Source organism: Tiliqua scincoides, chromosome 1, assembly GCF_035046505.1.
Source record: "Tiliqua scincoides isolate rTilSci1 chromosome 1, rTilSci1.hap2, whole genome shotgun sequence".
NCBI classification, from domain to species: Eukaryota; Metazoa; Chordata; class Lepidosauria; order Squamata; family Scincidae; genus Tiliqua; species Tiliqua scincoides.
The window spans coordinates 179253520-179279270 of NC_089821.1; the positions used below are offsets into that span (position 1 = coordinate 179253520).

At 43.4% G+C, this 25751-nt stretch overlaps 1 protein-coding gene across 3 annotated transcripts in view; it reads left to right on the forward strand.

Moving 5' to 3' along the window:
• Positions 1–630: 630 nt before the first annotated feature.
• The window catches only part of MYO6 (myosin VI), a 126669-nt gene continuing 101548 nt past the window's right edge, over positions 631–25751 (forward strand). For all 3 annotated transcript variants that reach the window (XM_066612453.1, XM_066612454.1, XM_066612455.1), the window contains exon 1: positions 631–713. The gene's annotated coding sequence lies outside the window, so the exon portion shown is untranslated. The remainder of the gene's footprint in view (positions 714–25751) is intronic.

Consider the following 25751-nt stretch of genomic DNA (forward strand, 5'->3'; position numbering starts at 1 on the left):
AGAACTAAAAAGTAAGTACCAGTTGGGGCTTTACTCCCAAGAAAGTGAGGCAAGGATGGCAGCCTATCAGCACAGTCCTATGTGTGTCTGCACAGAAGAAAGTGCCATCCAACAGGGTGGAACCCTCGCATAGCCAAGTGGGCATAGGCTGGCAGCCTAGCAACAGAGTCACATGCCTATCCAAGAGGGCATAGGCTGGCAGCCTAGCAGCACAGTGCTATGCGTGTCTTCGAGAAGTGACATCCAGCAGAGTGGGATCCACGCGTAGCAAAGTGGGCACAGGCTGGAAGGCTACGGGCAGAGTCGTATGCTTGTCGACAAAGAAGAAAGTGCCACCCAACACAGTGCACCACATGCCTATCCACGTGGGCATCGGCTGGCAGCCTGCGACCTGGTCAGGAAAGGGCGCTGAGTTTCACCGCCCACTACGGAGCATGCCCCGTCGGGCGCGTGGGCATGCTCAGTAGCCCTCGGCGTGGGAAGCTGACAAGTCGCCGGGCAAGTTGCTTCCCCGGCCGCTGCCAGCGCACAGCGGCAGCAATAGCAGCTCTGCCTTCGGCTTGCTCCTGACGTCAGCGGAGGCCCCGCCCGCCGCACTCCGCGCTCCCGGGAATCTCAGCTGGGGCGGAGCTGGGAGCCACAGGCAGAGCGCAGCGCCCGGGCCGAGTCGGCATCAGCTGGGGACGGAGCTCGGCGGTGGCAGCGGCAAGCAGGTAACTCCGGGCAGCGCTCCCCCCGCCCCGCCGTTGCCTGTGCCCTTCCCCCGCTTCTCAGCGCCTTCGCCCCGTTCTGCATCCCAAGTTTCTTGGGCCCCCCTGCCCAGCGCTTTGCCGACTCCTCCTGGGCTGCTTCTTCCCCCGGGGCTCCCCCCTTGCTTCCCTTTTCACCTGAATGCCTTTCCCCTGGCGGGTTTAGAAGCTGGAGTTCGGGCTGTATTTTTCTGTCCCATTTTGAAAAGCAAGCAAGAGAAAAAAGAAAGGACTAGAGAAAAAAGAAGCAACTCCTCCAAAGTTTGGTGTGGAGAAGTCCAGCTATTCCATGCACAGCCTCCCTTCAGTGAGGCGCCCCTCTCACCTCCACAGTCCTCCTTATTTGGTAGGAACAACAATAACAAAAAAGGCTGCCCTGATATCTTGTGCAGGGAGGACAGGCAGGTGCATGTGTGAAGGGATCCCCTGCCCAATCTTATGCGTGTCTACTCAAAAGGAAGCCTCATTGTGTTCAGTGGGACTTACTCCCAGGAAAGTGTGCATAGGATCACAGCTCCAGCCCGTACCCTTGAATACAAAATTTCGGGGTGGAAATTAGTCAAAGGGTAATTACTCACCTGCCGAAGAACTTTTTTAGTGCTGTAATTGCAGGCTGGAGGAAGTGCTGGGAGATGTGGCAGAACTTTTGACCTGATAAGAACTTTTCTAACTCTGGAAAAAAAGCAATTGTCCTTTCTGGTTGAACTTGCTTCTAATTTCCTTACCTCAATTATCTGACTTCAAATTAAGGAAGGGAGGCTGTTTTCGTGGAGCAGTGTTCATTGTGTTTATGTAGGGAGGACAAAAGGTTTAAAAAATGGTGCGGTACATCAAAGTACAAATAATGCTTTGGTGTGGCCTTGGTGTGGTGTGGTGGGTAGCTGCTCTTCCAGAAGTTTGACATCAGAAAAGTTAAAGCGTTTAATGACAGCCATGGTTGCTTTGATGGGGGGCTGTGGCGCACTTTATTTGCACACAGTGGTTGTTATCTTGCCTGCCTCATTCATTAAATTAACATGCCACTTGCTAATTAATTCAGAATGTGGTGAAGAGAATGAAACATGAGTTACAGGTGTTAAGAGACAAGTCCTGAGCCCCTAATGTAGTAATCAATTGGCAAGAAAGAGGAAAGAAAAAAATGAAAGCGGAGAGGAAGTACCCTCGGAAAATGTTGACTTCCTTGTTGAGGTACGGCATAGTCTGTCTTGTGGCTTTTGGGAACAGGTAGAGTGCCATGATTTTGTGGAAACTTCCTTGTGCTTTCTACCAAGAAGGTATGTGCTTGCTTGTCTTCTACAATAAAAGGGCAGAGTCCTGCAGTAGTTTGAATGAATTTTGTTTTTAAATAGGCGGGAGCCTATTCATCAGATGTATGAAGAGGAACAGAGCTGCTGTGAACATTCATATTTCCTTTTTTTCTGCCCCTCCCTGCCCACTTGCCAAAAGTTGTCACACCTTTTTTTCTTCCCTTTTTCTTTCTGCACTTCTGTTCAACATGTGAAGCTGAAGTTTGGGCATTTCCTCCAAAGGGAGGTGTGCATATTCTAGGTGTGGGAAGAATGCTTGCATCTCTATAGGTATGACACATACCTGAAGTCTTAAATAGATGGTGCATGCATGTTTCTTTGTATCCAAACACACATGCACATGATATGGAATGAGATAGAATGCAGATGAAACACTGAGATGTGGCCCATATTACTGTCACCATGGGAAAGGTGCTGAAAAAGTGCTTTCCTGCCTAAGGCAGGGAGTTGGACTAGATGACCTATTAGGTCCCTTCCAACTCTATGATTCTATAAAAATAGCCTGTCTGTCCTGAGTGTTCCTCATCCATAGTATTTTGAAGCATTCCCTGTATGGGTCTTGGCCATTAACATTGTGAGCTTGCACATCTTCTCCTGAGTTAACATAAATTTGTAATGGAAATGGAATATGGGAATTTGCAATGTGATGGCTGAACTCTGTGTTTGGCAAGTGCATGAGAATGTCTTGGGCCAGAAAGTCATTTTTGGGAGCATTGCAATGACTGCTGTAGTTTCATCCCATAGTTCAGTGGTATTCAGACTGGGGCATCGCGACGCCCCAGCCTGTGGGTCCTGGCCACTGCCCCCTTAAGGGGCGGGGGCAGTCAGGAGAAGGGGGAAGGCAGTGGATCGTGCTGCTCAGGGGGGCTGCAGGGGCTTGGGTGCACTTGTCCAAGCCTCCTGCAGCTTCCGGGGGGTGCGGGGAGCCCTGCGCAAGGACCTGCAGGGCTTCCCAGGTTGGGAAAAGTGAAAGTGGAGCAATTGCGCCCCGTTCCGCAAAAGCGGAAGCGGAGCACGATTGCTCTGCTTTCCCTTCTGATGGGGCTGCAGGGACTGGGGTGCACTCACCAGTCCCTGAGCAGCCATCCCTGTGAGCGGGGAGCCCTGCGCAAGCGCCTGCATTTTCCTGACCTGGGGCACCCTGCAGGCGCTCATGCAGGGCTCCCTGCACACAGGGACTGCTGATGCAGGGACTGGTGAGTGCATCCCAGTCCCTGCAGCCCCTTATGCGACGCGATCCGGGGGATTGCGTCGCTGCTTCCCCCTGCCCCTGCTGCCTCCCCCCCCGCCACTGCAAAGACTTAGTGCGGGTTTCAAGCCCCCGGAGAGTTTGAAAACCGCAGCCATAGTTAGCAAGGTATGAGAACAAAAGATCACAAATATTCAAAAAGTCCCAGCCTAGGAGCTAAACCATGAAATGTGAATACTGTACTGTACTGTACTCTTCCTTGGATTTACCATGGAAATAAGAGTGATATTATTTAATAGAGCTGTTTAAAACGGTGTTATTTTACTCAGAAGTAAACCCATTGTGTTCAGTATGACCTAGGCTGTAACAAACACCTCTATGAATTACTAGCTGTGATTTTTAGCAATTAATGTATTAACAACCGGTTGCAGTAGTGGATATTAAATAAAAGTGAGATTGGTGAACAATTATATCTGCTGCCCTCTTCTCTATGCTTTAAATTTTTGCAAGGAAATTGGGGAAGCTGTGATTTTGAAGTGACAGTAAAGTCAAGAAGCATGTATGACTTATGTGAGACCAAGCTCCATTGATGCTATTGTATAGTTTTCGTTGCTTTAGGGCTTTTTAAGGATTTGACTCTCTCATGTCTGTTTTTCCAGTAGATAAAACTGATTGAAGTATATAAATTCATAAAGTTTAGTAAGAGTGTTGGCTAGGATCCAAAGAGCTAGAAAACCAGCTCCATTGATCCAGGAAGGCTTTAAACTTGAACAGCTTTCTTCTCCCTCTCACTGCTTGCACTGTGTACTGCTTGGCAATTTAAAGAAAACGAACAACAAGGAGTTTTGTGAGACTGAGTACCCTTTAGTTTGTCAACAACTGGCACTCACCTTACCCTGAAACATGGGAATCCAACAGGTGAGAGGATTGCGTGAGGAATTGGCCATGCTTTCTCTTCCTGCCTAATAGTGGCCAATCAGCATGCAGTTCTACTGTGTTGTCTGGCCCCTTCTTTCCTCTCAGCTCAATTGAAAGAAGAGGAAGGACATGGCATGGCAACAATGTGCATTGTTTTGAAAGAGAGCAAAAGGACATGAGATGTTGCAGAGGAGAGAGACACTGAAGGAACCCACTGAAGATGGACTTTTGGCCAAAATCCAGTTTCCAGTGGATCTATCTTATTTAGGACTCTTACAGCCCAATCCTATGCATGTCTACTCATAAGTCAGTCCCTCCCATTTGAATCAATGGGGCTTACTCCTAGGAATGTGTGGATAGGATTGGGCTGTTAGTCTTGGCTTCTCTTCAAACAGTGTAGGTGTGTAGTGTGTAGTTCAAACATCTCAAAAGAAAATTATGGTGGTGGCTGCAGTGGTGTGACCCAACTGAGATCCTGTCCATACCCCTTGTTGAAGACCTTTGGTGTATAAACCATCCATTCAAACAAACAATGGTTTCTGCTCCCCAAGTGCAAAACCTATGCATAAACTTGTATGTATCTTTAGATCTTGGCCACTGTTGACTTGATACCCAAAGTGCTGAGTCTTTAATAAACCTGTAAGGCCACTTGCCCATGAAAAGCAGCAGTATTGATATAGTGCTGTATTGATCAGAAGTATTCCTATGAAAATATGACATAGTGTTGATGTACTGGGTATTTTCCTGCACTAATTTGCAAAATCTGAGATGCAAGCGTTCTTAGAAATGCAAATTGAGTACATAACATCAATGTGTTAAACTTTTGTGGGCAGTGGACCAAGGGATTTACTTGCAGGAGTGGCCTCATTGGAAAGTTTGTGAATTATTCAGGGAATGGAATTTCTTGGAATATCATGTCTTGCCATGTGTCAATTGCACCATCTAGTCAAGTCAAGGATTTCCTACTGTACTGACAGACGAATGATCCCATCAGGCTGTATGTGGGTGCCATGTATGTTGTGGACTTTTAGTGTCATTAGTATATGAGCACCCTTAATACTAGAAAATCTCATATGCAGGAATGCCCATAGAGGTGTATGTAGTTCTTATAGAAGGTTTAACTGTTCTCAGATACTTTAAAGAATTAAAATAATAGATGATGGGTTTTCTGTCTGTTAGGAAGATGAAATCTTTAATAATTAGCGCATAGTGTTTCTAAATTGTAGCATAGGTTGGTTTCATAATTTGTAGCTAGTGTTCAGAGGGACTTTTTTCTGGAAAGTAGGCTAAATTCTCAGTTCTTGAAATCATTAAGTCATAAAATGGCCTGTAAACCTGATCTGGAGTCCAAGAGAGTACAAAGGTTGGCAACTGCGAGTATGACATATTAACAGGCAGGTGGAAAATGAGACTCTTATTATTCAGTTTAGTTTCAGTAAGAAACGTTTACCAAAACTCAGGTACACTATAAATGGTTGATGACTATTTGTTTTAATGTCCACTAGATTTTACTCCACCCTAGTGTATCTCCCATGGGTTGCAGCATTAAGCTGATAATAAGAACTGAAATAGTCTTTCTTAAATATTACAGCATTGATATGTGTGTTAGTAGGGGGAAGGATTGGAATATTTGGGTTGGACCAAAATACTTTAGCTTCCTTAGCTTTTTCTGAGTTGAGGATTTGCTACGAGAGATGAGAGAGTTAATTATGCCAAATACTGCATCTATTAGGAGAAGAGGCTAAATAACTTACTCCCATTTTGTTTCCACTATTTCAAAAGAGCCTGCAGGGATGCTGCCAGGCATGAGGGGTCTGTTGCATACTACATATCTTTATCAAGTGAGATTCTTGTTGAAATCCACTTAGACCAGTGATTCTTGGGTCTGGGACCCGCTAGTGGATCGTGATCCAGTTTTTGGTGGTTCACGAAACTGACAGGGCAGATGGCTGTGCATCTGTGATAGACTATGTGCATCAAGGTTTAAACAAGCTGCTACTTGGGGGGGGGGAGCACTGCTGCCCAGTCCCATTATAGCTGCTCTCCTTGACATTTATAAATCAGGCAGCAACCTCTAGGGCTAGGGTTCCCAACCTGTGGTCCGCAGACCACTGGTGGTCCGCATCACCCCCCAGGAGGTCTGTGATATCTCTGGTGAAAAAAGAAAAAAAAATGACCTTGCAGTGCACACCAAAAGGCCTTTTCTTCCTGAGACATGCAGCAGCCATTCTGAGATGTTGTTCTGAGCTGATGCTTCTCCTTCAGGACCGACCTGCCTAAATTGTGTTAAACACTTTGCTAAGGACTCTGGACTCACAAGTGGGGGGAGCAGGGCCAGGGCTATGTAACCAAAAGGAGCTGTGGAGGGATGTGTGTGCTTTCTGTTGGCTCAGTTAACTACCTTGCATGACTTGTCTATAATCCCCTTGTGCTTACCCTTTCCCTTTTTGAGGTGTTTTTCCACACTTAAAAGAGGCAAGGGCTGTGTGGGAGAAAAGAGACTGGATTGATTTGGGTGGGTGTGAAAACCTCTGAGTTGGGGGGAAATGATTTTGTGTTCCATGCATTCCTTGTAAACCCAAGACTTTCACAGCTAGTGAAGCAAATGTAAGCACAACCATCACATTAATTATTAAATAATCTTCTTATGTATTACAAATTCAATTTTTTTTTTGTGTGCGAGGGTGGGGGGGTTGCATGTGGTCCCTGCCATCTCCAAATTTTGCCTTAGTGGTCCCTGAGCTCCTAAATGTTGGGAACCACTGCTATAGGGTCTCTGAAAAGTTTGAGAACCACTATACTAGACTACTGCAGTCTGTTTTAAACATCCAATAGGCCCCTGCAGCTGTAGTACAAACTTCAGAAACAAAAATGGTGGCAAGCAAAACATTTGTGATTTTATTTTTTAATCCCAAAGTGTAGAGATTGCCTTGAAATCATTTTTGTGCAGAAACCGAACATCAAAAACTTTCCTAGGCTGTCTGTTAGTTGCTATCTTTTGATTGTAAATCCCTACAGTCAACTTATTTCCTGTATTGGCCACAAAGTTTCATCAAGTGAGGGGAAAACGTAAACCAGGCTCCATCTTTAGTTGTCTTTATTATGAGAGGCATAATAAAAAGATAATCTTCTGTTTAAAAGAACACAAAATCTTCTTCATAGTGGAGGCAAGACAGAGTAAAAAACAACAACATTGAATAGTTGACACAGGAAATCTTGATGGGATGTAAACAAAGTCAAGCTCTGAGTTGTTATGGAGAGACAAGAAGGCAACTGGTTGGTGATGTTGATGATTGATGCATCAATGCTATAATATGGTTCATTCACAACGTAGGAGGCTACAGATTGCTTTTATACAGTAAAAGGCCTCAAATTGTTGCCCCCAGAAAAAAATGGTGGTTACATTGTTAGTAGCAAATTACTATGATTTATAGAAAAAAAATGCTTCTCATAGTATAAAATTCATTTAAGTTTTCGCATTTTAAACAAGTCATGACTCTGTCTTGGTGCATTTCATATGAATCTGCCTTTTCTGTAAGGAAGTCAAAGCAGAGGCAGTTTAAACCCTCCTCCAAATAACAGGATCAAACTGACCTGGAACAAGGGGGAATAATAATAAACCTTTGTATTCAGTATTCTACAGTTTCCTATTGCTTGTCATCTTTGACTTTAATTAGGTTGAGTGCACTGCTGTGTCCCCATCCCTTTGCAATTTTTTGTAAATTGCGGTGTGACAGTGTTGGGATCATTTTTATGCCTGCCATTTTTAGCATGGTGACACAGAATATGAACTTGCAAGTTTAATTCGAGCAATCTGCCCAAGGCCACCCCGTTTCCAACAATTTGCACTTGCAGTTCTTGACAAAAATCTGTATGAGTGAATCATCTAAATTACACAAATGGTTTATTTAAAAACATTACTCTTCCTTTAAAAATAAACACCACCAGGACACACCAGGGGGGAGGGGGAGTATCAGCAGTGCTAAACCCCTAACATGGAATTAAATCGCACTTATTTCCACCTAAGCATGATTAAGACTTGACTGAGCACTGCTTTTGCTTTTCCACAAAGTGGAAAAGTGCCTTTCTTTGAACTGTGGTCTGTAGATGTCTTCCCCCTCCCCATTGGTGAATGCAGTTTTCTGCATTATCGCTTGTGTTTTTCAGAAAAACTCATAAATACTCGTATATTGAACTCAGCATGCGATTCAGTTCTCTCACAGGTTCATTCTTGGAGATTAGTTGGGGGGGGGGCTCCTTCATAGACTTCAATGTTTTAGGGTGCTTCTACCAGGCATAGAAGCCAAGAACATGAATGATTCTTGCCTGAGCTTACTGGGATTTTATTTCAGTGTAAGTCTCTAAATGCTAGTCCTGCCAGCATTTCATAATTAAAATGCAAAACACATTCCCATCGATTTCCAGTGTAATATCAGTTTTTTCCCTTCTCTTAGGACCCCCTAGTTCTGTCAGTCTGCTTTCATTAAACATTTACTGAGTTGAAATATCATGTTTCTGCCTTTGAGGCCCTAAAGAGGCAATGAAGTACCAGCTGCACTCGACGGAGGACAGAGAATGAAGAGCTCTGTTACGGCATGAGCTCCAGAGTGCCAGTTGGCAGCAATCCCTCCACAGCACAGCCATATTAGAAGAACTAATTGCTTATATGAGTGATGTCAAAACTTCTTTTATTTTGATACATTGTATGCAACAACTGAATGAGTGAACTGACTCAAGACATCTTGACTTTGGCAGACATTTTTAGAGTAGGATACACTGTTTCCCTGTGCAAAGATGTCAGAAGGACTTGGTCAGCCCCCCCCCCCCAGTGGTGTACAGGGACATTAAACATTAACTTGATGTGGTACTCTTAGGGCCCAATCCCATCCAACTTTCCAGCACCGGCGCAACCACAATGCAGTCCCAAGATAGCAGAACAAATATTCCCTTATCTTGAGGAGGCCTCTGTGACTGCCTCCCTACCACAGGAAGCAGTACATGCCCCATTGGCACTGCTGCACTGGTGCTGGAAAAATGGATAGGATTGGCCTCAGTATTCGATGCTGTGCCATATAATGGTGTCACAGGATATAACTGGGGAGTATTTTAAGATGTATGAAACTTGGGGCGCAATTCTAACCCTTTATGCCAGTGCTTTCCAGCACTGACATCAGGGCACTGCAGCTCTGAGGTAAGGGAACAAACGTTCCCTTACTTTGAGGAGGCCTCCGTGAGTGACACCCAACTGCAGGAGGCAGCACATGTCCCATTGGTCCCACTGGAAACCAATGACATAAGAGGTTAGGATTGCGCCCTTGATTGAGTGGTGCAATTCAACACAGTTCCAATGGCTACATTTTGAATACTATGCTAATTAATATGTGCCAGGTGCCTTAATTGCTCTTACAGGTTGGGCAGCTAGTGTTGCGTAATGGTTAAGAGACTGAACTGTGACTCAGGAATTGTCTAGTACACGTTTGACCTCTGCTATGCGCTCACTAGATTGTCATAAAGAAAACACTCTCTCTAAGCCTCAGTTCCATCTACCCTCATCAGCAAGATGGGAATACAAATACAGGGTTGTAGGGGGCTGTTTGTTTAAAGCATTTTGGCCCTAATTCTTCAACCAACCAGAGTAGCTTTCACAATTAACAACACAACAAATAATTAAAACAGTAAAAGGTCCACTTGGCAGAGTTGTTGATGATGTGAGTGGGTTTTGTTGGCTTCCTGTGGATTGCTGAGCAAATGAACATGAAGCAATCTGAATACCCTACAGCTCTATACCAATGCCAGGCATTACTAGTTTTCACTCTCTTTTGAAAAATCCTGACATGAATTGCTCACGTTTAGTTCCAACCCTTTTCACAATGAGCGTTGTTTGTTGACATCAGTAAAAATCTGGGCCAATTCCAGTTCCTGCAAAGAGACCACTGCCATGCACTAGCTTAATAAAAACTCTGACCACATGCATCAGTCCAAAGTGCAGCATCTCCATGCACCATCAGTGCACATACCCTGTTGCCTAAAAGGCATGTGATCTTCCCAAGTCAACACTGGGGAATTGGAAACACTATGCCCATCATAGAAAGCTGCCACAGGAAGCCTCCAGCTTTGTGCAAGCCTCCTTTTGGAAAATGAAACTATTAAAGAGCGGTTTCTAGTCTCTCCCCATCCTGGATAGCACTGCAGACAACATAACATGTTTTATGTTTAGAACTAATTATGTTGCCTTTGGGATATTCTATAAATTTCTGAAGTCACATCTACATGTACTTCAATCTAAATGTATATAGGGAATTTTTTTTGTGTCTGATCATACTAAGAAGTGTATGTGGAAGATCCAAATAGAACAGATCCTGTGCAAAATGGTTCACAGGTGCATTCCTTCTGTCTCACACATGCACACACACGCATATGCTTGTGATGTAGATATATGGGTATAAATAGAGAGAAGAGTACTCATTTCAGAATGAGATGGTCAACAGCAAAGCTTTTACAGATACCTAAATGTATAAATTTTACTTGCAGGACATTAACAGTGAACCTTGCAGCTGAGACAGGTATTGGCACCAGGTTTCCACCTATCACAAGAACCATGTGACATGACCTCTCCTCTCCATTTTATTTCTAGTGTGCACGTAGAAACATGAAAGTGAAGATCAAATACTTACAAAGATGAAGCTGTGCGTCTGTAGCCTCTAATAACATTTCCTGGTTTGATGAATGTAAAGAAAGCTGCCAAAAAGAATTGAATTTAAAACCCACACACAAAAGAGTTGAGCTGATGTAGTGTAATGGCTAAGAGACAGAGTTGTGAATCAGAACTTCCTCAGTTCACATCTCTTCTGCTAGGAACTCCCTGGATAGACTGAGGCACTTCCTGAGCTTCCTTATTGAAATGTGGAAATGATGATATGTATGGAGAGTGAAGTACTTTCTAGATTCAGAAATCATTATGCAAATGCTAAGCATTATTATTATTACTCAAAAGGAGTACTCCCTCCATTAACAGATTCCACATACAAAATTAAATGAGTGTGTTACACCAAGTCTAGTTTCAAACCTCTAACTGCAATATGTATGCACATTTACTGCAGTTAGGAAAGACTTCCAGAACAGGCCCTTTTACATTCTGTGGAATGAATGCTGCAATTTGAATATTGGAGAACTAGTGTCAAATTCCATCACATTCATGTGAACCATAGCACATTTCTTGTTTATTTTTGGATTGAGACCCTGCTACTTCAAGCAGCACACCTTAAGGCAGCTAAAACATTTAAACATAAGGCAGCTAAACAATTAAACATTAAAAATTAAGACATTTTAAAAACATTAAATACATTTTTGTGACAAAGGTATTTCCCATCACGTTCACAGTTCCCAGGTAATGAATAGTTGGAGCAAGCTGAGTTTTTTCTGAAGAGGAAGGAAGGAACAGACCCCTGCAGCTGTTCCTCTGATCAATGGTTGAGGCCAGGCTACTCTTCCTTTTTTCCTGCCACACTGTTCCACGTGAATTAGATGGTAACTGTCCCCACTTCTTTACAGGACCATCTCTTCCTGTATGTAGCCATTTTTCCACATCGGTTCCCTGACTTTAAACAACTATCACCCAACTCAGATGAAACTCTGTGTGGCAGAAAAAAATGTTTCGCACTTTAAGCATATTATACAACGTGAACATTTTTTGATCTTACTTATGCATAATATCTTCTAGTTAAATACAATCTGTGCAATTGCAGCCACAATACTTATATGGAATAGGTAGTGGTACTGCACAGGGAGCACACACAAACGATGATCAAATTTCTGTTTACAATACTTGTGCATAACCCTTTTAAATGAATGTTATTCATGTAGGCGTCATTTGAATGAATGAAGATTGTGAAGTGGTGCTTACTGGATTTCAGCTTTTGTCTCCTCACTTTTAGTTCAATGAGTAAAGAGCACAAAAACACACTTTTTCTATGGTCACATCCTCAGGGAGCATGTTTGTCTTTTGTGTGTGTCTCATTTCCCAAGGAAGAACTGAGACTTGATATGCGTTTGGCTACTGGTACCATCCTCTTTGGCCACTGGAGGTATGCCACAAGCTTGAATCATCCTCGTTGAGAGGACAGAGTGAGGCCAAGATCTACCACAGAAAATAGATGAGGGAGAATACTCGAGTCTGTTACGCATGGTGCTGTGTGTATGTGAACATTCCACAGAAAAGCTGCAGGATATGGTACTGGCCACAACTTGGCTTCTATTTATGAGCAAGTTTCCAGTCTTTCAAGTTTGAAACAAAAAAGCTTGAAAGTATTGGCAAAAATGAAATCTCGGAACTTAGAGAAAGCAGATTCTCCAGTTAATTTTCCGGTTGTCAGAGGTAGTCTCGGTGCCCTGTGCTATTAAGAATACAGTGTGGTTATAAAGTCCTCATGCAGTTTTAAACTTTAAATGTACACCTAATAGAAGCACATTGTAAACAGCATATACAAGTTGAAATCTTAATTTTAAAGCAATATTTTTTAACTTTCAGTCTAACTGCCATTATTTGTGACACATTTACAAATGGATTTTCCAACTTCTCCCTGATTTGTGGCTTCCCAGATCATGGGTTTGACATTAACGACCCAGTTTCTTTGTCTTCGTCCAGTTGTTAATTGAGTTCCTATGTGGTGTATCTTTCCTGTAATGAGCAGTGAATCTTTTTCTCACAGCTGTTATGGTCTTTAATTCTGTGAGCCAGAACACACAGTTTTCTTCTACTGTTGACATTTTCAATCAGCTGAAGGATCTGAAAATAAATAAAAATTAAACAAAAATTAACAATGCTAATACATAAGTCTTTAAAATTTCAGCTTTTATATGCTGTTTACAGTGTACTTCCATCAGGTGTACATCTTATAACCTCCCTATAGTCTTCTCCCCATGACTAGCAGAAGCAGAATGAGTACAGGTGGGACCTTGGTATACTCTGATTTGGTTTCCACTGATTTGACCTACCACTGATACCAAGGTTCACCTTTAAATGCCTTGTGACAAGCAAAAAAAGCACCAAATTTCCTACCTTCGCACTTTTAAATATAATTTCATTCCATTAGATTTCATTATTCACTCCATCTAGTGCCTGAATGCAGTGTAGCGTCTACACCAATACATTCTGGGGCGATAATGGAGGAGCAGGAAAACTCAAAGTGGGTCTTTAAAGCTATTTTTCCACTGATTCAGTATCCACAGATTTTTTTAATCTACTGGGAATTACAGAACGGAACCCCAGTGGATAGCAAGGCATGACCTCTAATGCAAATATGCTGAATCTGTATTATTTATACAGGCTACAGAGAATTCAGACTGTCTCATTTCAAACAAGGGTTACCCTGGCACAGAATAACTTTTTATTAGAAAATGTTTCAGTTTCATGAACAGAAAAACAACTGGATAGCAAATATAAGATCCCAGAACACAGTTACATACAGTGAGAGAGTATTGTCAGTCTCAAACACAGAGCATTCAAGTCTGGTATGTAGGTCCGTTCAAGGGGGTTACATGGGGTGAGTTGGAAGTCCATAAGTCACTATATTCAAGGCTAGAGCAAGATACGCTCACTCCCGCCTTGCATATGGCCAGCAGTGCCAGGCCAGGCTTCTTCCGCCGAGGGCAGCCTCCGGTCGCGGGTCCTGGATCCAGGGGGTCCTCCGTGGGTGGCCTCCACGTACATTCCCGCAAGAATCCTTTGTTTAGCATCCAGTCCAAGGCATCTTGTACAGCATTTAACAAGTACACCTACTGTACTGAAGATTGTACCACATTCTGTGGCAAGGAGTTTCACAAACTAACTACACGCTGAGTAAAGAAGTATTTTCTTTTGTTTGTCCTAACTGTCCCAACCCTGAATTTGAGAGGATTTCCCCTGGGTTCTGGTGTTTTGTGAGAGGGAAAAGAGCATCTCTCTATCCACTCTATCCTTCCCATGCATAATTATCTATGTCTCAAACATGTCCCCCCCCCAGACGCCTCTGAGCTACCCACCCTTAACATACACTGAAGTTCTCTCATTACACACATCAAGTTGAGTGCTTCCAACTAGGAAGAATAAGGATGCTCCCTCCCCCCCAGGATGACCTTGCCTGAAAGGAGTTGAGTCAAATACAAATTATCTTTTTAAGAGAGTGAGATTACGAATCCCCTACGCCCCACAAAAACGTAGCAGATACAAAATTGCTCAGATTCCTCAAGTCTTCAATTAACGTGCAGAATCTGTTTCTCATGAGCTTTGTCTTCTTAGGCTTTCTTATCGGGACAGAAAAGGTCTCATTGCAGACTCCTGCTATACCACTGGGAAGTACTGCTTATTATTTAGTGTTGGAAGTTAAAGTAGCACTTAAGGAGCTAATATATTGAGTGCACTTCGAAGAATAGGATCTCTCTTTTGATTGCAGTCATACCTACAGATGACCACTAATTTTTGAATTGCCTGTTATAATTTCTCTCATCATATTACTGCTATTTCATCATCATCATCATCATCATCATCATCATCATCATCATCAAAATACATAGAAATTAATGGAGCAACATAAAATAAATTCCTGCCCTGAAGAGCTTACTGTCTAAATGTATACTGGGAAGAGAGAAAGGGAGGAAGAAGCAGAGTTGAAAATAATTCCATGTCTTGTCATAATTATCATGCACTTCAAATTATTCTTACTGTGTTGCCCATCAATGCTATGAATAGTCACACCCCCCCCCGCAGCATTATACTCCATTCCTATCAATTGCCAGCTTTTCTATTGGTTGATATTTCAATCCAGTTTAGACTGTGGTTTGGTCCAATTCAGAACAAGCTTAAACCAGTTTGATATTCTGAAATGTTAAATGAACCATTCTAGTAACCCTGCAGAGGGTACTTGGTCTCTCCTTCATCTTATCAGTAGAATAAGTTTAATCAAGCATATTTAATCATATGAAAGAGGGCAACTTACTTGTAAAGAGGAAAGAAATGTGTATACCTCAGGAGCTCCTGGAATGAGTTTCCAGAAGGAAATATATAACGTATACATGCACGCACTCACACACACATAAATAAATAAAAGCTGGATCCTGGGATTCTGTTATACTCTAGCGCAGGGGTGCCCAAACCCCGGCCCTGGGGCCACTTGCGGCCCTTGAGGCCTCTCAATGCAGTCCTCAGGGAGCCCCCAATGAGCCTCTGGCTCTGTGGAGATTTGTTGGAGTCCATACTGACCCGACGCAACTGCTCTCAGCGTGAGGGTGACTGTTTGACCTCTTCCGTGAATTGTGGGATGAGGGCTCCCTCCACTGCTTCTTGTTTCACATCTGTGATGCAGTAGCAGCAGCAAAGTAATGGCCAGCCTTGCTTTGTGCAAGGCCTTTTATAGGCCTTGAGTTATTGCAAGACCTTCGTTCATTCATATAAGTTCATCTTTAATATATTCGCTTATGTAAACTTATGTAAATGTATTCACATTTTAAATGTAAATTAATTCCCCCCCCCCCCCCGGCCCCTACAACAATTGTGTAGAAGAAGGAATTTCAGAGGTGCAGCTTGTCATCTATGGCTGAAATTTCCTCTTCTATACAATTGTTAAAGGTCCAGGATCCCTAAAGTGAAAAGTTTGCCCACCCCTGCTCTAGCAAAACCAGGAAATGGAATCCAGAACTGAGTGATGCAGCAAAAGTGTTGGGAGCATGTAGATGTTCCAAGGCTTCTCCCAGCAATAAGGGTCATAGGAACCAGGCTACAATCTGCAACACAGCAAGAGAGTGCTAAATCTGTTCCATGCACCAAAAACAATGGTGACCAGAAATGAAAAAAGAGCTGATTTAGTCCCCGCTGCAACTGTGTCTGACTGTATCCCTTTACTTTCTCTCAAAGGAATGATTGTATTGTATTGTATTGGCAACCTTCAGTCTCGAAAGACTATGGTATCGCGCTCTGAAAGGTGGTTCTGGCACAGCGTCTAGTGTGGCTGAAAAGGCCAATCCGGGAGTGACAATCCCTTCCACACCGGGAGCAAGTGCAGTCTGTCCCTGGTCTGTCTCCCTGGCTATGGGCCTTCCTTCTTTGCCTCTTAGCCTCAGACTGTTGGCAAAGTGTCTCTTCAAACTGGGAAAGGCCATGCTGCACAGCCTGCCTCCAAGCGGGCCGCTCAGAGGCCAGGGTTTCCCACTTGTTGAGGTCCATCCCTAAGGCCTTCAGATCCCTCTTGCAGATGTCCTTGTATCGCAGCTGTGGTCTACCTGTAGGGCGCCTTCCTTGCACGAGTTCTCCATAGAGGAGATCCTTTGGGATCCGGCCATCATCCATTCTCACGACATGACCAAGCCATTTATAATCAAAGCATTTGACTTCTAGTGGGAAGTGAAGCTCTTGGGCACTTAGTTGCAAGGTCTGTTCCCCACCCTCAACTTTGAGGCCCAGACCAAAAGTGCAGTATGTGTAAGAGAAGATCACATCTGAGAGTGTCAACCAACATGGGACATGTAGCTGTGCATTCATTCCAATTGAGGATCTAGCCATGGAGAAAGCTGTGCTAGTCTTTTCTCTGGTGCTGTCAATAATCCTTTCACATTTTCTTGCCATACTTTAAAAATCTACTTGTTGACCCTGAAGTATTGGATGGAATAGGTACTTGGCTTATTCCATGGGAAAAAATCATAGCTACAGAAACCCACATAGGTTTGACATCCAAACATACGTTTCATCCATGGGAAAAACAGATTTCTACATGGGTTTTTATATGTTTGGTCAGGACCTAAGTGGTCCAACCTCCATAGACAGGGATCCATCCGGGTTACCCTAGGTGCAGGGATCCTTGCAATATGTTGGGCTCATGATACTTCACCACCCCATACCGGTCCCACACAATTGCAGGCCTGCATGTTCATGCTGCACACACATGTTAGCTCCTCCCTTCCTTTCCCAATTATTTTCTATAGTAGCACTGGGAGGGTTGGTTTGTCCAAAATGCTGTTGACACATGAACTGCCGCCACCCCTCTATGGTACACCTACAGAAAGTAACAGGGAAGGTGGCAGGATGAGCACACAGCATGAGCATGCATGCCTGTCACTGTTTGTGTGTGTGTGTGTGTGTGGTGTGTTTGGAAGTTGAAGTAATATCCAGTTCAGCCCAGTGATAAGCATGGTGCTAGTTGCAGAATGTTTCCCATCTAGCTGTGATTTTATGAAGTGTTTTCATAAAAAAAAAAAGCTGTTGAAACCAGGAAAATCTGAGCTTTCAGTTTTTTAAAACTGCCCATGTCCCTAAAGCAAACAGTCTTTATAATTCATGAACTGCCCTCCTACACTGTGAAGAATTTGTTTTAATGTAATCCATCATTTGTTTTGTTGTATATTATTCCTTTTCATTTATTTTGAGGAGTTCACCACAAGCAATGAATGCATCAGAAAGTCACTGTGTGTGCCTGTGTAGGCATGATAAATTGTTCAGTTTTTTAAGCTGCTATTTAAAAATTTAAAATTATGTATTTCTTGAAAAAAAGGAACTAGACTGTCTGCTTCTTCAAATCAATGATGTTCAGCAATTTTCTGCTGATCAGATCACACATTACAGGCTTTAAGTGCAAGTGCTTCAGTGTACATCTAAAACGTCAAGTGTATGTAAAATGTGAATGCCACTCACAGGAAACGATGACTGGTTGTAGTTCCTTTTGCTGCATAAGCTATACAGGTGAGGCCTTGGTATCAGTGGGGGATTCATTCTTGGACACCCCCTGGATACCAAAAATTGTGGATAAGCAAATCTGTGATTTTCAACCCCATAAATCCTCCAAAGGTGGCCAGAGCTGTGCTCCAGTTCCCTCTGGAGGGCTATCTGAAGCCTTCAAAGGCTGCAAGTGTCTGCCCACAGCCTCTGTGGGGTTCAGAATGGCCCCTAGAGCTGAAAAAATGCTGCTGGGAACATCCAGGGCTTCTCCAGGCCTAACCGGAAGTCACATTGTTTTGGCTCTAGGAGTCATTCCGAAGCCTGCAGAGACCATGGGTGGACATGCACAGCCTCTGTGGGCTTCAGAAAGCCCTCTGGAGGGGATCAGAGCTGTGCTCCTGTTCCCTTCAGAGGACTCAGGTGGGGCCATGTCTGGCCAAGTCTGGTTTGGAGGACACACATTGAGCTAGATCTGTGGATGTAAAATCTGCAAAAAAAAACAGGCTCCACCTGTAGTTGGTGCAGGCTTACCTCTACCTGAACTTTGTAACACAGTTTCTATGTGATAGAGCTCTAGGCTGTTCTGGCAAATCTATACATGCACGTCTAGCTTTGTGCAATTATTTAAATACAGTATGTATTGCAATATAAAACAGAGTAAATGTAGTTGGTTGAAACCTGGAAATAAAATGAAACATTTTCTCTTTAACGGGAGTGCAGAAAACAGCCTAATATGTGTGAACAAGTACAATCATCCATGGAAACCCTATATACAGCCAACATGCTTGATACTGATGCTTGTGAAGAAATGCCCCCCCCTACATCATGCCTTCATAACAAGGAATGTTCAAGGGCAGAACCAAGAAAGGGTTTGCCCTTGAAATGTGTCAAAAGGTGCCAAGTCCACTCTCGTTCATGAAATGCACAACATGATTTAACTCAGTAAAAGCAATGTGTATTATGTGAAATTTATATTAAGGTAATTTTTCAGCCCTTGTGGACAAGAAAACCTCCTCAAAATACATGCAGCTTTGAAAAGCTGTCAGTGCTGTGGCTTTGTACCCACTTCCAGTGAGTCAGTTCAGCCTTGTGCTTTGTACACCATGATGACTCAAGGCACATACAGAATCATGATGCAATGATGTAATCTAACTTCTGGTAGGACTGCTGCCATCTTTTGCTGTAATGATTCCATTCATATAGTTTTCTCATGTCCTTTCAAATTGTCTTTGATCTTATTTGCATGCATTGAACTGTGAGGCTTTCAATTCATAGGCTCACTCGCAAGACTGGAAAACTCTTGAAAACTCATATAACGTAGCATTGGATTTTTCATTGCCAGCTCTGCACAAACTTGAAAACATGAGAGCGAATACTGGTTACTTAGCCTTGTGGCCAGGTGCCTAAGAATCTTTCAAATCTAATAATTCATTCTGATGGAAAAAAGCAGCTCATATTAGCAGTCTTTTAAAAGACATTCATGCATGCATATACACACCATCAATTTTTATCAAGTTCCAAAATAGAAAGGCCACCACAGAAAAGGTCCTGTTCCTAGTGGATGTATACATAATTTCAGACTACTTCATCAGATGCATGAAGTGAAATCTGAAGTAGGGAGGGACACACACAAATGGATATAGGAAATGTAATGTCTAGCAGATATCTAGCTGTGGGGTTTTTTTTAACGAGAATTTCTGTTGAATCATATGCTGAAATATATCTGGCCGCTAAGAACATATTTATATCACATCAGGTTGGAGATCTCATTGCCTTCCTTTTTCCTTTGCCTGGTAGTGTTCCCCCTCCCATTTTTGCAGAAACCACAAGTAGTAACATACCTGCCATATTTTGTACCAACAGGGCCTGACCACAGGGCTCCAGTGTTGAAACAATTGCACTAGTCTCCAGTATTGTTCCCCTGGCCTAAGCTGTGCAGCCACTCAACTTGAAGCCAAACTCTGGGAGGCTCAGAGCTTGGCTACCCAAAAATCACTGAACATGAAAGGTCATTGCCGAACATCTGGAGGCCCTGCCATGTAGCCATAGATGGGCTCTGTGCAGTGGTGGGAATTGTTAGAGGGAATGCTGGTTCCCAGTCCATTTCCAGGTCTGGTTTAAAGTGCTGGTAATTTCCTTTAAAACCATAGGTTTTTACCTAATCAAAGGTGTGCCTTTTGAGAGGACTTTCTCAGAGCTGGTCTTTCCACCCAGCCTGTAAAGAATGCTCTTCATAAGGAGGGGAATGGCAGCAAATCTGTTTTCCTTTTACCACAAGGTGACAAACTTTTCAATTCTTCAGGCTTTCAAATTGGTTTAACTGGCTTTTACATTGCTTTTATGCAACTGAGTTTGTTTTTTATCTGCTATAATTAATTTGTTGGGCAGCAGGTGGCATTGTAAGCCATATGGAACACAATAGAAATATTATAAATAAAACAATGTTGCTGTGCCAGCTTAGAAAGCAACATATATTCTTCATTGCGCTGCGTAGAGCTATTGTACTGCATTTATAAGGGACTTACTTGGAGAGGGAGAGAAGGGGGAAAACTCCTAAGAAGATTTTACTTCGATATTGGCAAGAGGGGAATTGAGAATTATGGGCCAAGCATGAAATATCAGCTGTTGCTTTAGTGGGCTCTCTCTAGCAATCATGGGAGTGTCCTGCTGTCAGAGAAGACCTTAAGAAGCACAGGAAGAGGTTATGCCAGATGCAGGGTCTCCTGTGAGAATAGCATTTTGAGGGAAAAGTTACACCTTGTGAAGTTTCCCTTCCTGGCCTTTTTAAAGGCATGGGAGCCCTCACAGGCCCTGGTCCTGGCAACTACAGCAGCTTCTGTGCTGGACTAAAAATCATTGAGTTGAGAGAGGCAGTCAGGCAGTAGGCTTCCCATGAAGTCCCACCCTAAAAGCTTTTGATTAAGGAGGGAAACACCCATGACTAACAAGTGTAACAATGCAGAGTTCCAATGGGCAGAACAGGCAATTTCCAGCTGCCAGGTTCCTGGTGCTTAGCGCATGGCAGTGGGGAACAGTCACTTTCAGATGCTTCTTCACTGTACATAATATGTATCATAATCCGTGTGTGTGTGTGTGTGTGTGTGTGTAATGCATTGTGCATTCTTTGGATGCTGGAAAGCTACTTCCTCACAACCCAGAGAACTTTAGACTTGTGTTTCTTGAACAGTGGACTCCGTGTCTTGTGGCACACTGTTCTGAAACAGGGGAAACTTTCGAATGCAGTTCATGATAGGGCTTGAGGGGTCTGAAGTTCAAAGAGAGAAAAGGCAAATCCCATAGACATGTTCAATCTCTGAGGCATGTTGAAAGTGAATCGAAGTCAATACTTTTTAGATGTCTTCTAGTATATGTTTATATGCAAACATTTGTGTACTGTCTGAGAAAGCAGCTAGTTTTTGATAATGTTGTTGCACAACTTTTAAATATTTTCTTTGATTCTAATTATTGAAAATACAGTACAGGTATGTGCACTTTGCGACTTACCAGCTTACGCTGGGATTACATAACCAACAATCACGTGTGGTCACTTGGTCATCAGGGGTGCACACCCCAACCCTCCAAAAGTGAGGGGAGCTCTGCTCCCCTCCCCTTGGAGGGTTGTCTGAGCCTCCCAGAGACAGCACACGCTGCCTCTGCAAGACTCAGACTGAGGGAAATTGTCTCTCTTGCGCGATTTCTGGTTTCCTCCATGAAACCAGAAGTCTCACGAGAGATGTGATTTCCCTCAGTCTGAGCTCTGCAGAGGTAGCGAGCAGACATGTGCTGCCTCTGGGAAGCTCAGATGACCCTACAGAAGGAAGGGGAGTGGAGTGTCCCCTTCCATGCGGAGGGACAGGATTGTGTCAAGCCCTGTTTGACTACAGGGATCGAAGTCCTGATTCCTATTGTTAAACGGCGCACAACTGTATTTAATAATACACATGGGTCGCTCAGGGCAATTCATGTGGTATAAAAATAAAACACTAGCAGTGCACTCGAAAACTTCAGGCAATACACAAAATGCAATGCCTACAAGCAGCCATTTTCAACTACTGTGCCTTGGCACTTTGGTGTGCCTTGAATGGTCCACAGGTGTGCCACAGTAATTTGGGGGAAGGTCATTTATTAGTAGGGCCTATGAGGAATATGAGCCCGCCCATTGGCAGCATGGTGTGCCTTGTCAAAAACCTGATGGTGTGCCTTGACAATTTTAGTGCCTTGTCAGTGTGCCGTGAGATGAAAAAGGTTGAAAATTGCTACCTAAAAGGTTTGAAAACATCAGGAAGAACAAAAAATACAACACCTACAAGATCAACAGAACAGCAAAGTCAGAAAACATTAGAAAAGCAAAATCTAAGAAACTAATAGCAAGAAGGCTTTACTCCTTATTAAAAAGCCAACAGGGAAAGGGAAATCCTAAGTTCAAATGGGAGCAAATTCCACATCCTAGGTTCCACAACCGAAAATACCTCATTATGCGTCTTCAGCAATTGAATAATCACTGTAATGGCGTCTGCAGTATTTTTTGATGACCTTGCTGGACCTTCAGGTATCCAAGTCCCAAACCATAAGAGCTTTATAAGTCATCATTGGCACTTTTAATTCTTCTTGGAAATATACTGGTAACCAATGCAGATGAAAGTTTATATCTCAGTTATGATCTTGATGCAATGAAGTTAATGTTTTTTGTATGTATTCGTCACGACTTGGATGCCACATTGACAATGTCTGACGATGTCCCTTTGGCAACTGCTTGTCCGGTGTTGTGGGATTCTTTTCAGCTTGTACAGCCTGAGGATGTGGACAGACTCCTTTGGAGTGTGAGGCCATCTGCCTGCCTGCTTAACCCTTGCCCATCTTGGCTGATAAGAGCTGCCCGGGGTGGACTGGCTGAGTGGACAGGGAGGGTGGTCAACTCTTCCTTGATGGAGGGGACGTTCCCATGTGCTTTGAAACAGGCAGTGGTTCACCCCCTCCTGAAGAAGCCCTTCCTGGATTCCACTGTGTTAGACAACTACTGGCCAGTCTCCAACATCCCGTTTCTGGGCAAGGTAATTGAGCGGGTGGTGGCGTCTCAACTCCAGAGGGTCTTGGATGAAGCGGATTATCTGGATCCTTTTCAATCTGGTTTCAGGCCGGGCTTTGGGACGGAAACTGCCTTGGTCGCTTTGGTGGATGACCTACGCCAGGGACTGGACAGGGGGAGTATGTCCCTGTTGGTCCTGCTGGACCTCTCAGCGGCTTTCAATACCATCGACCATGGTATCCTTCTGGGCTGATTGGCCGAGTTGGGAGCTGGAGGCACTGTTTTGCGGTGGTTCCGCTCCTACTTGGAGGGTTGGTCCCAGATGGTGGTGCTGGGGGATGCCTGTTTGACACCCTGGCCCTTGAGGTGCGGGGTGCCACAGGGTTCAGTTCTGTCCCCCATGCTATTTAACATCTACATGAAACTGCTGGGAGAGGTCATCCGGGGGTTTGGAGTGGGGTGCCATCAATATGCCGATGACACCCAACTCTATCTCTCCTTTCCTCCAGACTCCAGGGTGGCAGTTGAGGGCCTGGAGTCCTGTCTGGAGGCAGTGAGGATCTGGATGGGGGCTAACAAGCTGAAATTAAATCCGGATAAGACAGAGGCTCTCCTGGTTCGGAAATCCTCGATCCAGGTGCTGGATTATCGGCTTGCGCTGAATGGGGTTGCACTCCCCCTGAAGGAGCAGGTCCGCAGCTTGGGGGTCCACCTGGACTCGCAGCTGCTCCTGGATTCCCAGGTGCCGGCTGTGGCTAGGGGGGCCTTCGCTCAACTTCGGCTGTTGCACCAGCTGTGGCCGTACTTGGATCGTGCAGACGTGGCCAAGGTGATCCATGCCATGGTGACATTGAGGTTAGATTATTGTAACGCGCTCTATGTGGGGCTGCCCTTGAAGACGGTTCGGAAACTGCAATTAGTGCAGAATGCGGCGGCCCGTGTGGTTACTTGAGGTAGGTGATTTGACTCTGTCAGTCCGCTTCTCCAGCGGCTGCATTGGCTGTGTGTCAATGGAACAAGGCCCATTCGTTTCCGGGTCCAATTCAAGGTGCTGGTTTTGACCTTTAAAGCCCTATACTGCTCTGGGCCAGGGTATCTTAGAGATCGCTTACTCCCATACAATCCGGCTCATCCTTTTAGGTCATCAGAGAAGGCCTTTTTACAAGTCCTGCCGCCTAGGGAGGTACGTGGGGCAGCGGCAAGAAATAGGGCCTTCTCAGTAGTGGCACCAACGCTATGGATTTCTCTTCTCCTTGACTTAAGAATGGCTCCCTCTCTTGAGACTTTTCGGCGAGGCCTGAAGACTCTTCTGTTTAAACAAGCCTTCTGAGTTCTCGGCCTTTTTAACATCTTTTAATATTTTCAAATACTTGGTCACAAGCCTGATTTTTTATGATTTGCTGCTCTATGCTCTTTCTACCTGACTACTTTTTATCTGACTACTGTTTTTTATGATATGTGTTAATGCTTTTATCTGCTTTTAAATTATGTTTTTAATTTGTTTTAACTTGTAAGCCATCTTGAGTCCCTTTGGGGAGAAAGGCAGGGTAAAAATAAAGTTGTTATTATTATTATTATTACTAAATTGGGGTATATAAATACTTACTGTATCATTTCTGCAGAATGGCCACTCTTCTCCTTGGTCCTGAATTGTGCTGAATATATGTTGTGTGTCAATGGAACAAGGCATCTTCAGAGTATCGTATCAGGCAACGATGGGCTAGCATGGTGATTTATGTCCATTATTTTATGTATTTGTTGTCTAATACAGTGGCTGGGATCCATAGAGATTAAACAGTGTACAATTCTTGTAATTTGAACACCTCCCCCACCTGCCTTTTCAGAGAATAAAACTTTCTATTGATTATAAAAGTCCAAATTGTTCTGTAAACCTAAGTTAAAAAAATGTTTTACAGTTGGATGTGAGTGCTTTTCGAAATGGACATTGGTGAAGAAACAGCTGCAATTCTCCTCCTAGGTTTTGACTAAGATTGAGTTTATGGATGCGTCTCTCCTTTTGTACTTTGTGTTAGAATGGATTGGTTGACATCACCAAGAGAAGGCCAGCTATCAGTGCAATCCAATATATGTCTCCTTAAAACATAAGAACAACCCATAACAAGAATAGGCCCATCTAGTCCAACTTCCTGTATCTCACAATGGCCCACCAAATACCCCAGGGAGCGCACCAGATAACCTGCATCCTGGTGCCCTCCCTTGCATCTGACATAGCCCATTTCTAAAATCAGGAGGTTGCACATACACATCATGCACATACACATCATGTCTTGTAACCCGTAATGGATTTTTCCTGCAGAAGTAAAATTAAGTCCCATTGAATTAAATGATATTTACTCCAAGGATATATTTCATCTTAATTTAAAAACATTTGTAATTCACATGTCTTCTGAAGTGCATAATTCAGTGTATACTAATTAACTGACAAAACAATTAAGGCATCTTTAATATAAGCAAATAGTTATTATACCGTTCTGGAGAGTTATTGAAAACCTTTGCTCAGGCAGTCATTTTCATTGAGGTCATATTAGACTTCTGTGGACATAACTTTGTTTAAGCAGGTGCTAGATTGTAGTGAACAGATAAACTTTTTTCCCATGAATTGGAAGGTAATTGCCCCCTCTGTTTTTTTGTAAAGTTATATACATTAGATTGCAATTTTATACATTCTTTGAAGTAAATTTCAGTAAGCTCAACAGGGGTAACTTCTTGGTGGACTTCTGACTGAAGCTGTTATCTGTATGCATTACATTATATAAATTATGATTCTTGAACCCCAATATCTAACATACAATATATACTTAATAAAACAACTTAATATAATGGCTAAGTTGGAAAGGTTGATTTTCTCTTGTGGTTATTC